Here is a 15,798-nt window from a genome sequence, read left to right as displayed (position 1 = left end):
ACACCCTTGCACATCAGGAGGCCACATGAGAATACCTGCAGAACCACAGTCCCTGTGATGTAAGGAGGGCTGGAGGAGGCTGGGAAAAGACCTCGTGTTTTCTCTGCAAACTAAGTGGAATCACTTTGGTAACTCCTCTCTTTTCCAGACTTTGTCTGACAAGAAATGTCCCACAACACTGGGAATGGCAATTAGGCACTAGAGGTACCCCTTCCTGTGCTGCATTTTTAGGAGCCAGCTTCTCCTCTCAAATCTTTGAGGTCTTTGGGTTTATTCACAATGATCCTGAGGCTTTTGCAATATTTTCAAAGGCTTCAGTTACAGTCAGACTAGTGAGTTCTGCACTGGAAAGTCAGCCAGCACTCCAGAACAGAATATGGTCCTCCTTAAGTCACTCCTAGCTGTGAGGACTTTGTGGGGATGTGACAGTGATTGAGGACTTTGTCATATGACAGTGATTGCATTTTACACCTGCTTTACATATACAGAGGTGACTGTGCAGTGTATCAGGCAATAATGACCCCTGATTGCTGTATGTGCATATTTGGATAACTAGATTTTAGAGATAATTTATGAAAATCCTTTTGTTCTCATCTCCAAAGAGGAGCATATTTAACTTATCATTGCCAAAAACATAGATTTCACTGAAAGAAAAAGGAGGAAGGTCCTCAAAACACATTGATGGTTACTCTTTTTGTTGCAAATCCATTTCTTCACCTCTTTTGAAATCATCTAACCCCTGCCAGGAGTAGTGAAAGGAGTGACCTAAAAGTCTGAGCTGTTGGTGCACTGCCAATGGATAATTTTTTTTTTGTATTGCTGTGCTGGTATGGGCTCAGCAGGTACATAAATTACAATGTTCCAACCCATTTCACCCTCCAAGCTGGAGTGAAGTATGTTCATTTTCACTCTTTGCACTCGTTGCTTGTTCTTAGAGAGTCAGAGCTCATGTTGCTGTGCAATCCTGAACTCCTTTTATGAGCCTAGCTGGAGCACTGCTGGATATCTTTCTTCATTGCAGATTTTTAATCTTGGCTTGCAAAATCGCAAACTTTTTCCTGGCTGCAGAGATTATTACCTCCCTTTAGGTCTCAGATACACTGAAGAATCTCACACAGATTTTTACAATATACTTTTTCAGCCCTGGTTTTTTTTTTTTTTTTTTCAATAACACACTTGGTGTCCTTTTAGTTCTACACATGGGCTAGTGGTTGATTAATCTTTTTGTCTATGTTGTGGCCAGTCTGTCTTTGATTTTATTTCTTATATTTATTCATTCTACTGCCAGAGAAGCATGAGAATCAGACGAAAATATTTGCTCCATTTAGATCCTGAAAACAGACTCTGTTGTTAAGTGCAAAGTGCACAGAGCAAGTCCAACAACAACAACAATTACAGACTAGGACAGAATGAGCAGTTTGCTGTGCTACACTGAATCATGATTTTGACTCGGAAATATTTTTTCTCTGTTGGAATATCTAGTAAAGTGTTTTTGTAAGATTTCAATGCCACCCCTCCTCTTGTTTCCACCCTTTAAAAAAGAAATTAGAAGAAAAATGTGACCTCAGCCCCCCTGAATGGAGCAGAAAATCCTAGATAATTTTGTTATGGACTCCTACACTGATAGTTGATCTAAAGAAAAACTTGGGTTTAAACTAGTTCACATTTGATAACAGCATAATTTTGAGTGAATCTTTTTGTTAACTCTTCTCAATTTATATTTTGAATGTGTCTGGATTTTTTTGGTTTTTAAGAAATAGGTTTCATGGCCTGTTAAGTAGCTTCGATAGAATTATAAAAAGTGAATTCCTTGAGGACATGAGTAAATCTTTTCTATGGCTTACTTTTCCACAATCCCTTTATATATGGAAAAAGGAAATGCAGAAAGATTAAAAATATTTCTCAAGGTCACGTAGGAATTCCTTGGTGAAAATTGCTTTAATTTTCTACATCCCAGATCAGTATTTTTCATACTCATCCAATCTTTCTGATCTTATCTGGTGAGATATTTTGAAATGATTAAAAAAAAAAAAAGATGTAATTTTAAATTGCAGTTGTACCACCACCTTCAAAGATTTTGTTCTTATTATCATTGGGATGTCCTTGTTCTGGAGCCCAAAACATCTTGTCATTTAATTGCACCCTGGTCAGCCGTAGCTCATCAAGCACAATCTCTGTTTGCAAACAACAGCAAGTGGGGAATCTGAGGTTGCCATCCTGCTGCAGATATATGATCACTGTATCTTCCTGCTGGATATATATGTCAGTCCTTGGTTGTTTTGACTGGGATTTTTAAAATAGTACATACATTTTGCTCCTTACAAATGTCTTGAGCACAAATAACCTCCAAAAGATATTATTATTGTACACTTATTTACTAATATATTTGTAAGATATTTGAATGAGCTTTTTATTGACTTTTAAAGCTCATAGATATACTTCATTGCTAATAAGCTTTTTTCTGGTTCATGTACTCCTCAGCTGGGTATAAAGTTTCAGAAACATTGGGCTTCATAATAAATTAAGATATTTAATTTCCCTATTTTTATAAATCAGATACGTCCTCTTGTTAGTAGTTACTTAGTAGTTGAAAAATTGTCTGGTCCATTTGTATTAATTGAGACAAGAGGCAGGGATAATGGAGAATTAGAAAATTTCAGATTTGTCATGGAAAAAGATGGCAAGCATTGCATAAGCATTTAGAGGGAAAATATAAAGAGGTGACAAAAAAGACCTAAAGAAAGTTTAGCTGCTGTGGGTCATGAGTTGCTTATGGCTTTACTAAAGTGGAACAAAGTTTGGTGGGAGTCCTTTAAATGGGGCTTAGTCAGATTCCAGCTGGCTTAAATTACTGGAATTCTGAGGATATCCAGTATCACTGGCAAGTACCAATTAATCTAGTACAATTATTTCCAGTGTACCAAGGCTGAAACCACTCTTCCTTGAATTACATTATTACTTAAGAAATTGCATCATTTCCTTTAGAACAATATTAAATAAATGCCCCTCAAATTTGCAACTGAAGGACTGTTCACATTATGCATAATGCCTTATGAAATACAAATTGATGGCTTTGTGTAATGTCTCATTGAAATAATTATTTGGTGGGACACTTCACTGAAAAAGTGCTTATTCGTTGCATTTTTCCTTTGCAAAATACTTTTTCTTTCACTGTAAAGTTTTCAGAAAGATTTCTAGTTTGGAGCAATTGGACCATGGTCTATGATATTGCTCAGTAGCTGAAGCATGAGCTGTATATCCACTGTTTCTAATTTTTGAGTTGTCTGCAGGCAGTTACCCTCCACTTTGAGATATTTCATGCCTGTATTTTCTGTTGTATGATTTTCCATGCTCTATTCAACAACTGGCTCATCAAACCAATGCAGTACCACCTCTCTTAGAAAGCAATATTTCTGTCTTTGAAAGAAGAACAGAATAATGTCAGGAATCATAACAAAAATCTGTCTTTCAATTTTTTTGTTATCATAAAGAGTTCCAAGGGAATAATTTCTGGTTGCAAGTAGTCATCCCTGAATTTAATTAGTGCTAATAGGCACAGAAATTTCGGGCTCCTGTGGATGTTGAACAGTTCATGTTCCGGTGGAATTCCGTTTAATACACCAAGGTGTGGAGTCAGGTTTTTAAGATGTGTTGGTAAATCTCAGTCCTTCCTATGTAAACATAGTAAAAAAAAAAAAAGTTGCATTTTGCAGGAATGCAAAACTTCTGGAGAGATATCAGCATGACACCTCAGTGCCCTGTGGGAGAGGCACACAGCCAGTCAGGATTTGGGAAATGCTTTTTGGTACCATAGCACACCTCTAGCACCAGAGAGCTGAGTTTAATCATGTTTTGAAGGAACAAGATGAAAATAGCCTGGAACAGGAACCTGAGAATGAATCTGACTATAAGAGACCACGTGGAGAGTTTCTGGCAAAGATGAGGCACCTGATAGGTGTCTCAGACCCATGTGCAGGCTCCAAGGACTGTGGGGTCACTAAGTAAGACCATGCTACAAATGTATTTTTTGTTTTAAGGAAGCAGCATGTTCAAATTTCTATAAATACGATTTTATTTAATAATATATTTTTTAATATTTCCATGAAATGAAGAGCTTAGTAGATTCATTTTGCCTAAAGCCAAAATTATTTTGAGAGTGTAAAAAGAGATGTATGGAATTATGTCCTCAGTGAGCTGCTTATAATGTAGATCATTAAATCCCTAATGATTTGGCATGCAGTTCAACAATTGTTTGCCAAGTGTATTTAGAAATTTTCCAAAAAAATACATCTCTGTTTTTCCTAAGGAAAACAATAAGAAAAAACAATCATTGTAACTCAGATTTAGCAGAAGGAAGCAGTTTGGCTTTGCATGGTACTCCAATCAGAAATGTGAGTGCCTTATTTCTTTCTCTTTACTTATTACCATTGTATTCAGCAAACACCTTTCCAGCAGAGGTGACATCTGGAGCAACTGGGAAATAATCTGACTATACATTTCTAGTTTACATAGGCATACTGACAGAACAAACTAAAACACAATGGCCAATCATTTGCAAAATTTCCTTGGAAATGCATTTAGTGACACACAGGACACAGAAAGGTAAAGAGTTCCATCTAATCCATCAGAGGTTCAATTCTGAAGTAAATAGTGGGTATATTCTTACTACAGTGATTTGCATAAGATTCTGCTTTGTTTCTCTGTAGGCAAGTATATTTTGAATAGTTTGGCAAGTACAATATTAAGTAAAAGCATCAAGGAATAAATGAGGACAGTAAGGAAAATACAGATGATTTGGGGGAGAGTCCTTTATTTCACAGATTTTTTATTTTAGTCAAGTGTGCTCCCTTATCTGTATTACAGTATGAAAACAATCATTATTTCACATGCCAATAATGAAGAATGGTTTTTTCATTGTCCTTAGGGTATAGAAGGATGTTCTTAGGCTTTAGAAACGGAAGATCTGAAAAATGTGTTCCCAAAGAAAGCTATTAGAAAAACATTTTTTAGTAGGAAAATAATCCAGTATTTTAGAGACATTGTCTGAATATTAAAGGTAAAAAGGCCAAGAAGAAAATAACTGAAAACATATTTTGCTTCTTTTCTTTTATGACACCACGCTGTTTAGCTAGCTTACAGATTTTGAACATATTATGCTAGTGTGTTAAAAACAAGATGAGTCTTTCCATAGGATGTCAAAGAGCTTGGAAGCAAGATTTGTGAAACCGACATTTTTTTGGTATTTTTGTGAAGAAAACTTCCCACAAGCTAAACCAAAAGAGAGAAAAACAGCCTCATTTTCCAGCCACAGAGTTTAGCTTTAGGATGTTTTTAATCTCCTACAAAACAAAAGATACAACATAGCTATTCCTTTATGCACGCTCCTTAAATTTAGGCACATCTAAAAGCAGAAAGAATTTATGTGAACTTAAAAGTCTGCATGAGATTTTGTGTCAGAGTTCTTGTGCATGAAGAACACAATAAGCCTTCCATTCTGCTTCTTGACAGGCCACTGCTGACACAATGCCATGGAGATCCCACTGGTTCAGAGGCATAAATCTGAAATGGGTCTGTCCCATTACAAATCCTTTTGAGTTTTCCAGACCTAACAGAATGAACCCTTTTCTGTTCTTCATTAAAGCTGTTAATTCAGGAATTACACTGCTCCCAATGCTAATTCACCTTAACAGACATGTACATCTAAAATAAAATTTAATTATCTTTTAATATCTTCATTGTGAAAGCATTTCTTTTTTTTCTTTTTCAGAGTTACTGGAACTTTCTGCTTGTATTAACAACCAACATCTGGTGTTCTGCACTTGAAGCTATTGTGTTATTTTTTAAATACTATTATTAATCTATTTATTATTATTTCAAAGCTTTTCTTTGCCTGTAATTTCTTTACCCATAAATTAAGCCTGAAAAAGTTTTTTGTCTGATGAAAATTTAAATAAGGACTTCAGATAGGGAAGCAAATTGGTGTGGCAAATGCCAGATTTATGCAGACACTATGAAAATATACTTTGAAGCTTATTACTTCAGCTTTCTTCAATACAAGTGCATAGCCCTGGGAAGCACTAAAGGGTGAAAGAGCCCCAAAGCCAGGGCAGAGTGGCATGTGAGAGTAAAATGTAGCTCCAGCATGAATTTGCCTTAACTAAACAAGAAGTAAACTCTTTAAGAACAGGAAGAAAGGTATCCAGAGCTTGAAAACTTGCTGGATGGGAGACTGTGGCAGTGTTTGTTGTTGCCTTCAGGGGAAAGCCACAAACTTTACTGAAAAAAATGCTCAAAGATTTGCTGCATATTGGTATTATTGGTGCTCTCAACTTTCTGCATCAAGAGCTTCAGCGTGGGAAAGAATCAGGAACATTTACCATTGTCCCAATGAATTTGGTGTTGTGGCTCTGTAATGAGTTAGGGCCCAGCTCAGCTCCCATCAGAGTCATTGGGGAAAGTCTCACTGCTTTTGTAGCAAGGTAATCAGGGTCTGAGCGCTCAGAGAAGCAGAACAGAGCAGATCTGAACAGGCCACTCTTTCCTATATTGTGACATTTTGGTACCAAGTGGAATAAAAACCTGCACAGCAAAGATCAGAAACAGATTACATTTTAGGACAAGGAGATAAAATGAGAAAGATGGCCAAAATAACAATAATCCCAAGTACTTTTCAGCCTGGAAAAAGGCTGTGACATGTGGCATTCTCTTGAGGTATATGCATTCCTAATGGCTCGTAAAATTCCATTAGAAATTACTATATCCAGCCTTACAAACTCCATCATCTAAAGAGGATTTTGAGATTACAGTTTTAAGACAACTCGAAGAATGGGTTAAGTCTCAGGCAGTTTCTGTTTTCATTACTATCCTTGTCTCAAGTCAAGATTAAAGTTGTGCCATTTGCTATTTCCATTAAGCCCTTAATCTGAAAATTGAGTGTCAATTTAGTCATGTCAGGTTAATATCTCAGGAAGTGGCTGTGCTACTGACCTCTCACTTACTTGTCATATTTCTTATAAATTTAAATGTTTCTCCACTTTCTGCTTCTACTGATGCACCTAGTTAGGTATTTTAAGAATGTGGTGCCCCTACCAATCTTTGTCATTCTGTGATTCTTCATATGGCTTATAAATATTATTTATTCCTATTTGGTTTTCCATTATTTATGACTATTCTTATTCACACAGGGGAGTTAAATAGGTGTAAGTACATCTATATAATTTTTTTCTCTCCAAGAGGAGAGAAGAAACATGCATGAAATTATGGAAAGGACCACAAGTGTGTTATTAACATCCTCAGATGCTGTGAGTGATACCTGGTGGGCAGGATCCCTGTGGGGCATAAGCAAGCTCTTTAAACACAAGGCTAAATTTGATGAGCTAGATGGAACTGAGAGAGACACCAGCAACAACAGCTGATGTTTAATGTGCTTTTAAGTGTGACTGCTGCAATGTCAAAAGTCTGGGAATCCTTGGCTACACTGAGTCTAAAGCCATGTGCAAGTTACATTCCTTTGAGGCAATTGCTGCTGATAATTTATCTCCAGAGTTGCATGGGTAGTAATTATTCTCCTCATGGATATTAATCTCTTGTCTTATTGCAATAGAAATTCTGCCTTGTACATCACTGTGATATGTTCATTCTGAACAAAATCTTCTGTACCAAATTCTTCTTTATGCTTATATTCTGTATAAAATCTCTATTTAAGCTGGACAGAGGTTAATTTTTATCTTCTGCCCAAACCCACAAGTCTTCTGAATTATAGAAAAAACTTATGAAAGGATCAGTGATTCTTCTGAGAAAGGTTGTTTTCTGATGTAGAACTGGGGTCTGGTGAATAATATATGTTATAGCAACTGCCTTAGAGAAGAGCCAGTGATCCACTGCCATTTGCTCATATCAGCTTCATACTCATGCAGTCCTGTGTTTTTCCACTTATTTAGTACTACACAGAAAAGGAATTTTAAAATAGAGCATAGATGATTGTGTTTTCAGATGAACAGCACAGACACATTTTTATTGAGGTTTTGGAAGAGTTTGACAGCATTTTTTGTCTTTCATAATACCTTGTAAACTACTAGGAAACACTTAAGTCACTTAAGTCACGTAAATCACTGAAAAACTCAGGTGTTGATTTGAAGTGTTTTTTCCCAGATCCACACAATGTACTGATCCATGATTCCCACAAGAGATTCAGCAAAAGGCTGTCATCTGCATTGACATAAACTTTGAAAATGTACAGCTGCTCCAGCAAGAAAGTCATTTTAATAGATGGGCAGAAAAAGCAGGAGGTTGAAAAGGTTTCTGGTGTTCTTGTGAGAGTGAGTGAGCAGCCAAAGAAGTTGCAGCATTGCAAGATTGAGTGGGAACTGGAGTCACAGAGGGTGGTGAAAGAGCTGAGGCATTAAATGAACACTTTACAGGCAAGAACACTGGGAGATGTGCCAGCTGAAACTCCTTGTTGTATCCACTATCACAGCTGACTTCAGAGCTAGTGAGGCACAGATATTGAATAAATTAAGAGAAGTTGAAATCAGAAAATCATCCATGCCATGGGCAGCCTTGAGGCTTTAAAAGGCGAATGGGATTGTACACAGCTCAGGTAGGGTGGCCTTCACTCTCAGTGCTATCACTGATGACTTCTCCAATAACAGAGAAAACTGCTATAGACCAAATACCATAAAATCTTAATTACAACCTTGTAATTACAGAAAGTCCCCACCAGGTGAGAGCTGATATTTATTTTCCCTCAGTAGAGGACCTCATTTATGTATTTAGCTCATGTATATATTTACTTCTACTGACATAAAACATGCCTTTCCATATTCAGATACATTTTAAGGTTTAAATGAGTCTTTCAGTAGCAAAGCATCAGAGGTGCTTATAGAGGATTTTGTTACACATGCCATACAATACAAATTGTGTCAGCCTTGTCATTATAAATTTATGGAAGGAGGAACTGTACATATCACTAGGGAAGTATCTGTCTTGTTCTCTTGTGTTTTCTTCCTTTTCTGTTTTTTCATTTGTCATGAGGGAGAGAGATCAAGAAAGCAGTCTCAGAAGTCTACCTGCCATCTCCTTGGAAGGAAAGATACAATTCTGAAGAATGATTCTTGTCTTCTTTGGCACTTTTCACACATGTTTTTCCCAAGGAAAAGCCCTTTGTGCTTCCTAGGTACCACAGCGGCTTTTGCTAAGCAGAAAGAAGCAGGTGCTTAAGTCTACCTCGTGCAGCTGGCTGTGGTGGACTGGCACATCCATCTTCTCCTTCTTTTTCCATTTTAGCTGCCTGCATGCTCTCATAAACAACACCATCCTTCATTCAAATGTCTAAAATATAACAAGATGGGTGCTAAGAGGGCTGTGCTTTAAGACATCTTGAGACATCCCTTCCCTTGCTGATTTTAGCTGATGAAAGAAGAGGACACTTGAAAGTGTAGCCATGTAACTAGCAAATGATGACTGAAATATAAGTACAGTGGGAATAGGGTTTTGAGTATTGCAAAGGAAGGCAATGGAAAGCGCCATCATAACCAGCAGAGGTTTAATTGTTGCTCTGAGTGGCCACAGCACAGCTCATCATAAACATTCCTTCCCCTCAGATGGGTGCTAATCCTGTAGTTTTTATTTACACTCATGGGATCACTCTTGAGAATATGAGCTGCAAGACCAGGTGTGCAATGATTTCTGCTTCAGGTACAAGCTCATAGATGTGACTGAAAGAAGACATTTTTTGTTTTATTCATGTTGCTATTTAAAAATTCACAGATATTTTTCACACACGATAGTAGGATACAGGTCATCACTGAATAACTTTGATAAAATAGCTTTTGTTTATTTAACTTCAATCACATAGCTCCTTTAGGTCAGGTACCTATGATAAAGTACAAGACCACTTTGGAGCCAAAATTGTGTATAAAAACATAAAAGATACCATGCTAAAATTTGAAAAAAGCATTTTCCATTTGAAATGCTTGAAATTTATTGCATAAAATTGAAACTCCCCTATTTTAAAAACATTTTAGTGAAATGTAAGTTTGCATTTTTCATCAGAAAACACTTACTTCCCATCCATATAGAAATTTCCACAGGAGAGGTACTTTAAGAGGAATGTTCTTCGTTTCCTAAAATATTTTTGTCAACATATTTTCACAGCTCTAGTAATGGAAAATATGTGAGTGTTACTCTGAAACATTTCTGACTGTTTTCCTTAACTCTGCAAATTTGGAGGAGAAAAACTCACAAATAAAGGCAGATAGATGTGTATGTTTATATGTATAGCTATTTACAGCTGGTACTTTCTCTGATTATACTGACTTGTCCTTGGTGAATCATCCTTACTGTTCTCTGGGGGGAAATAAGATAAAAAATGCAAGACTGGCACAAGCAGAGTTTAGTCCATTGTCTGTTCTTATCTCCTGCCATTTTTCCAAAGCATGTTAATTTTTTAGCTAGAAATACAAACCAAAAGGGGACAGAAAAAATCCATATGTATATAAAGCTTGAGCATTCATATTCTTAAGACCTATTGACATTATAATACATCTGTAGTACTTTGCACTGTATAAACCAGTAATAGTAAGACAGACCCTGCTCTAAATAATTTTAACATCTTGGTTAAGGATAAAATTTAAAAAGTTACTGACATCATATGTAATATTTGCAAGAGGTGAAGATTTTTGGATTAGATTAAGTAAGGGTTTTTAATGTATTTTTAAATTATGGTAATTTTCTAAAAATTTAATTAGAAATTTGTTATTTGTGCAGTTCATATGCTGGGACTATTAATGTAGCAAAATTTGAGGCCTTTTTCTTCCTTCTCAAAGGAGAATAATGAGTAATATTAAAAAGAAAATCCTTTCAACAGAGGGCAAAACTTGTCCATGCCTTGGTTTTCCAAAGTCTGCCTAAGATCTCCAACTTACTGTCCTGAAAACTCAGCCTGTTTTTTTTTTTACTTTCTTCCATGGGATAAACAAAAAACGAAAAAACAAATCCTTTAAGATGATTGCTTTCTTAACTTGTTATTAAGTGGAGTTATTATTGAAGCTTCATTGTCTTTTTCCCCTGGCTTTAATCTTGTACTAGAGAAGCAGTTTTGGAAAGAACAGGTGGGCTCTATCAGTGCAACACCATCTTCTAATGCTTTAGCCTTTAAATTCCTCCCCTAAAATGGTATCGGAGCTGAATGTCTGTGTACAGCAGCATCCAGCAGCAAAAATCCATCACATAGAATTTCTAAGGACAGAATGTGATTTCATCCAGAAAGAATTATTCTAGCCTCTAATCTGATTTGCTCCCTGGATTGAAGGAAATTTCACATGTAGAGAATAACTCTATCCATTTATAATACTGAGAAAGAAGAGCAACCTTTTTGCTGCTCTCATCTCTCATTTGACTGTAGGGTCAGCTGCTGAATCCTATAGCTCTGTAAAATGCCACCTGCCTGGTTCTTTAATGCCCACTTCCCAGGAAAAGATTTCATACAATACAGGAATTAACTCATAAACTGTCGTGACAAATTCAAAAACAAAGACAACAGTTTTTCCATCTATCTCAATAAAACATATGACTTTTGAAAACTGATGTAAAGGTCTTATCTGTATAATTCTGGCATGAAGCATATTTTAGATGTGCTACTGGCATGATAAACACATAATAATATGCATTACTTGTAAGGAATACGAATGAAGGTGTGTATTTGTCAGTACAAGCCTAGTATATGTTGTCTCATGATTGTTGTTTGTTAGAAATGTGGCAGTCTCTGTGGGTCTCAGTGGAGATGGCAGTGTTGAACAAGCACAAATTAATGGGTAGTCTATATCCAAAAAAAAATTTATTGCCTAAATCAGAAAGGCTCAGAATGGGAAAGGAGGATTATCATCATCATTTTAAAGACAAAGCAGGCTGTGACTGTGAGGGGTGTAATAGCTTGTCATGTTTTTGCACAGTGTGAATGTCAGAGCCACACTCATGTCAGCACGTTCCACTGCACACTGTGCATAAAAACTTTAAAACAAAATACCAGATACTCTGGTTATTTTCATATCTATATATGTGTCTGTGAGAAAAACAATGATTACCAGAGTATGAAAAAAATGCAGGAATAACATCAGTGAAGTTTTAATATCTGCTAATGAAATGCACAATATATTTTCTTGGCTTCTTTCTGAGTTTCTGCTACTCTAAGCCTGCCTTCATGTTTTGAAACAGGTGTTATACAGAAGTTCAGGATGGTGCATCCCCATGGGCAAGCAAGTGACCCAAAGGGACAGGAGGCCTGCCCAGCTGAATAATGAACTCCTGACAAATGAGGTGGAAGCAAGCATGGAACACTTGGGATGAAGATAGGGTTGTTGTCAGAGAATGCAAAAATACAAGGAAGGCCAAGGTCCATTTGAAATCAAATCTGGCTAGGAAGTTTTTTATAACTATTTCTGTGTCTAAGACCATTTTAAGTGCCAAATGGCACCAAAATAAGAAGACAAATCTGGTACAGAACCTGTAGCAAGACATTGAGGTAACTTTAAAGTCAAATAGGTAAGTAAAACCACCTTATACATACGTCAACATGTGCACAAGTGCACAAATACTTTTTTCTTGTTCCTTTTTGCTTCCTCTCACCCTGGCTGTAGAAAACTCACCCAAAATCAAAGAATGCGTTACCTAAGATCACAATCTCCTTCCCAAAGATAGTATCATCTCATCCTGAAAATTAGATACATATCATATTCCTGGGATAGATGGCTTCACATCAAATCCTGGCTGTCAACTTGGAATGAAAGCTCTGGTTGATGCAGGGTTTGCTCAAAACAGTAATTTAGTGATAGCAAAATCTATCAGTGAAGGCTTTTTTTTTTTTTTTCACTTCAGTGCTGCTTTCCCCAACATTAATTCCAAGATCCATAACCTCATTTGTTCTCAGGATGTTGATAAAGCAAGTGAGGGAATGGGCCTATCCATTTATAAGATTTCTCAGGGATAAGAAGGTATGACTTTATCTTCCACAGAACAGGCTTCCACAAATAAGCCAAATAGCCACTGCTTCACTCTAGCCAACCACGAGCCACTTCAAAGGCTGTCCACCAGGTAAGGTGGAGGAGGTTATCTATGCACTCGTGATGTAAAATTTATGCCTGGGATCACAAACAGCTGAATCCACTACCTGAGACATACACACGGTCATAAATCACTTCGGAAAAAAAATAACTTAATTTCTCTAGATCCCATGATACAGCTCCTTTCTGAGAACCAAGAGAGAAGATGCAATTGTTCCCTCACAATGCAACGTTAATTTAACGCTAGAATAATCTAGCATAGAAACGAAGAATTAAGGTATTCTTATATACAGCTAATCTTATATACAGCTGATTTTTCAGTATGTGGGGCAGGAGTTTGATTTGCTTCACTTTAAGCACAAAAATTAAATTTCTTTTGGCAGCAAGCCACATGAAAGAAGCAAAATGCTAACTAATCACATTTAATGTTAAATCAATGGCTCAGTGCTATGAAAGCCTAAGGGAATAGAAATGTCTTTTCTTAGCCTGCACAGTAATAGACTTTGGGGTCAAGAAATGATGTATTACTGTAATATCTGCTGCCTTTTAAACTGACACATTTAATAAATGGCATATATTCCTCTTATAATTTCTTTATTAGTAACACAAATTTCCCCATCTGTGATTATCACCACGGATGGCAGATGAGACATTCCCCTCAGCCAATGAACATGGCAGCTGGGCTACACCAGGGAGGCACATGGCCCGCCGTGCCCACTCAGAGCTCAGCCCCAGTGGCTCCTTCAGCATAATACAGCAGCAATTATCAGCCTCTTTACTTGACAGGTGGCCTCTAACCTTCCCAGGCTGCTGTGAGCAGGGTATCGGATATAACAAATGAGGGAATACATCAAAATTAGGTGACCATTTACTTTCAGCATGTATTTGGCATGGCTCTGAGGATCGGCAATAGACCTTATCCCACAAGCAATTTCCTTTCCATCTTGATTGAAGGAAATGGATGCCTTAGCTGCAAGCTCTGTTGAATTCCCTACTACAATCCTTGCAGATATGTAAATGACCATTAGCTACAGAACATCAGATTATGAAAATACCTAAAGAACATTACAGCTTGAGGAAGAAGAAAAAATAGTCTTTTGCTAGCAAGGTATTTGGTCTTTGAAGGAAACATTTGAGTGACATGAGGATGAAGCTAAAATATAAATTAAATATAAAAAGTTGAGTGAGAGGTAATTATTAAAATAATTTGGATTAGATGGAGAAATTCAAAGCCTGTTTCAACAGACAGCTCGCATGCCTGCATAAAGAAATATGTGAATTACTTGTCAGGCAGTGACTTTCAGTGAATTGCCACAAAAGAAATTGTAATTTTCACAAACACAGCATGAGCGGCTAGGAATTCAAATGACCATAAAGAATTCATTGCTGTATCAGTGAGCATCCAGTAGCAGCCCAAGGGTGATTCACACATTATTGCCCAAGGACTGCAGAGGTTTTTATCTGTTGTCTAAAGAAAGGTTTCTTGTGCTACCTGAGATGCCTTGGGGTGTCCGGAGAGTTCTTTCCTGGCTTCTACTCCCAGAACATTGTGAGCATCTCAGGCATATCAGGGCATCTCCAAAGCCTTACTGACACTCCTGCTTGAACTGAACATGAAAGGACTCATCTCAAATGTTAGAAAACTTTGGAAGCTAATGGAAGACCTAATGCTTCATAGTAAATAGCTGCAGATCATTTACTGCTCTATCACAATGTGCTCTGTATCCTGATGGCAGCTGATTGACAAAAAAATCAGCAATAGCTAGTTTGAAAAATTTTACATTACTTTCTGAAGATAGGTATTTCCCCCCTGGTATTATTCAATAGCTCAGTCTAGAAAATGCCATCCATTTGTTTCTGCATGAATGCAAATTTCAAAAGTATTATTCCTTTTTTCTAGATGTGGTATTTTTTTTCCTGAAATAATATTCTTTTTCAACACCACATTTAATTTAACATGAATAATCCAAAGAAGATATAAAAGCTCCAGTAGGGAAGGATTGACAGGACGCAGCCGATAAATCTTATTCAATGTTTCTGTATTTGGGTTCAAAATGATGGTGACAAGTAGCTAGAGTGTTAACATTGAAAAGATAGAAGACAACAACCTGAGTCACTGTTCCTAACTACAAATAAATTCTCATAGACTCTGCCAAGGAGACAAGTCTATAGAAAGACATCTGTATTTTTTAATAGGGATCATGATTCTAACATTCACACACATCTTTGCAGAAATAAATAAAAGAAGAATTATCTTCCTCTTCCCCACTGGAATCCCATCTGGCACTACTAATCGACCAATTACCTTCAACAGCTAATGAATGAAATGATAAAGAAACTGTGCCAAAGGATTATATTTTTGGTTGCTAATCTTGAACAGGATAAATGTCAGCTACAGCTTCTGCTGTGGAAACAAAGTATTTTCTGGATAAATTTCATTTAATCAGTTTTCTGACTGTAAGGAAATAGTTTTCAAAGAAACTTTTAGATTCTAATGGGCTGTCTGATTTGTCTTGTTTAGACTCTGACTCTGTTTTGATTTGCCACTCTCTCTTGTCTGCTACCCAACCTCTTTGTGGTCCAAGTGTCCATACTGACAGTATGTGCTCTCATAACATCAATTCACCAAGCCAGCACATTCCTAAATTCAACATTTTCTCATTTCCATGTTGTGATGCACTCAGAAAATGATCCCACAGAGACATTTAGGACACCTAAAGAGCTTTCTGTAATTTTTAGT

At 36.9% G+C, this 15,798-nt stretch overlaps 1 protein-coding gene across 2 annotated transcripts in view; it reads left to right on the top strand.

The window, feature by feature from the left end:
- The window catches only part of LOC113459593 (uncharacterized), a 58,663-nt gene that overhangs the window by 26,194 nt on the left and 16,671 nt on the right, over positions 1 to 15,798 (top strand). For both annotated transcript variants that reach the window (XM_074543196.1, XM_074543195.1), the window contains one exon: positions 12,214 to 12,540. The gene's annotated coding sequence lies outside the window, so the exon portion shown is untranslated. The remainder of the gene's footprint in view (positions 1 to 12,213; positions 12,541 to 15,798) is intronic.

Source organism: Zonotrichia albicollis, chromosome 6 (assembly GCF_047830755.1).
Source record: "Zonotrichia albicollis isolate bZonAlb1 chromosome 6, bZonAlb1.hap1, whole genome shotgun sequence".
In the NCBI taxonomy this organism is placed as follows: domain Eukaryota; kingdom Metazoa; phylum Chordata; class Aves; order Passeriformes; family Passerellidae; genus Zonotrichia; species Zonotrichia albicollis.
Note: the sequence above shows the minus strand (reverse complement) of the source record. Positions and strands in the feature narration are given on the sequence as shown.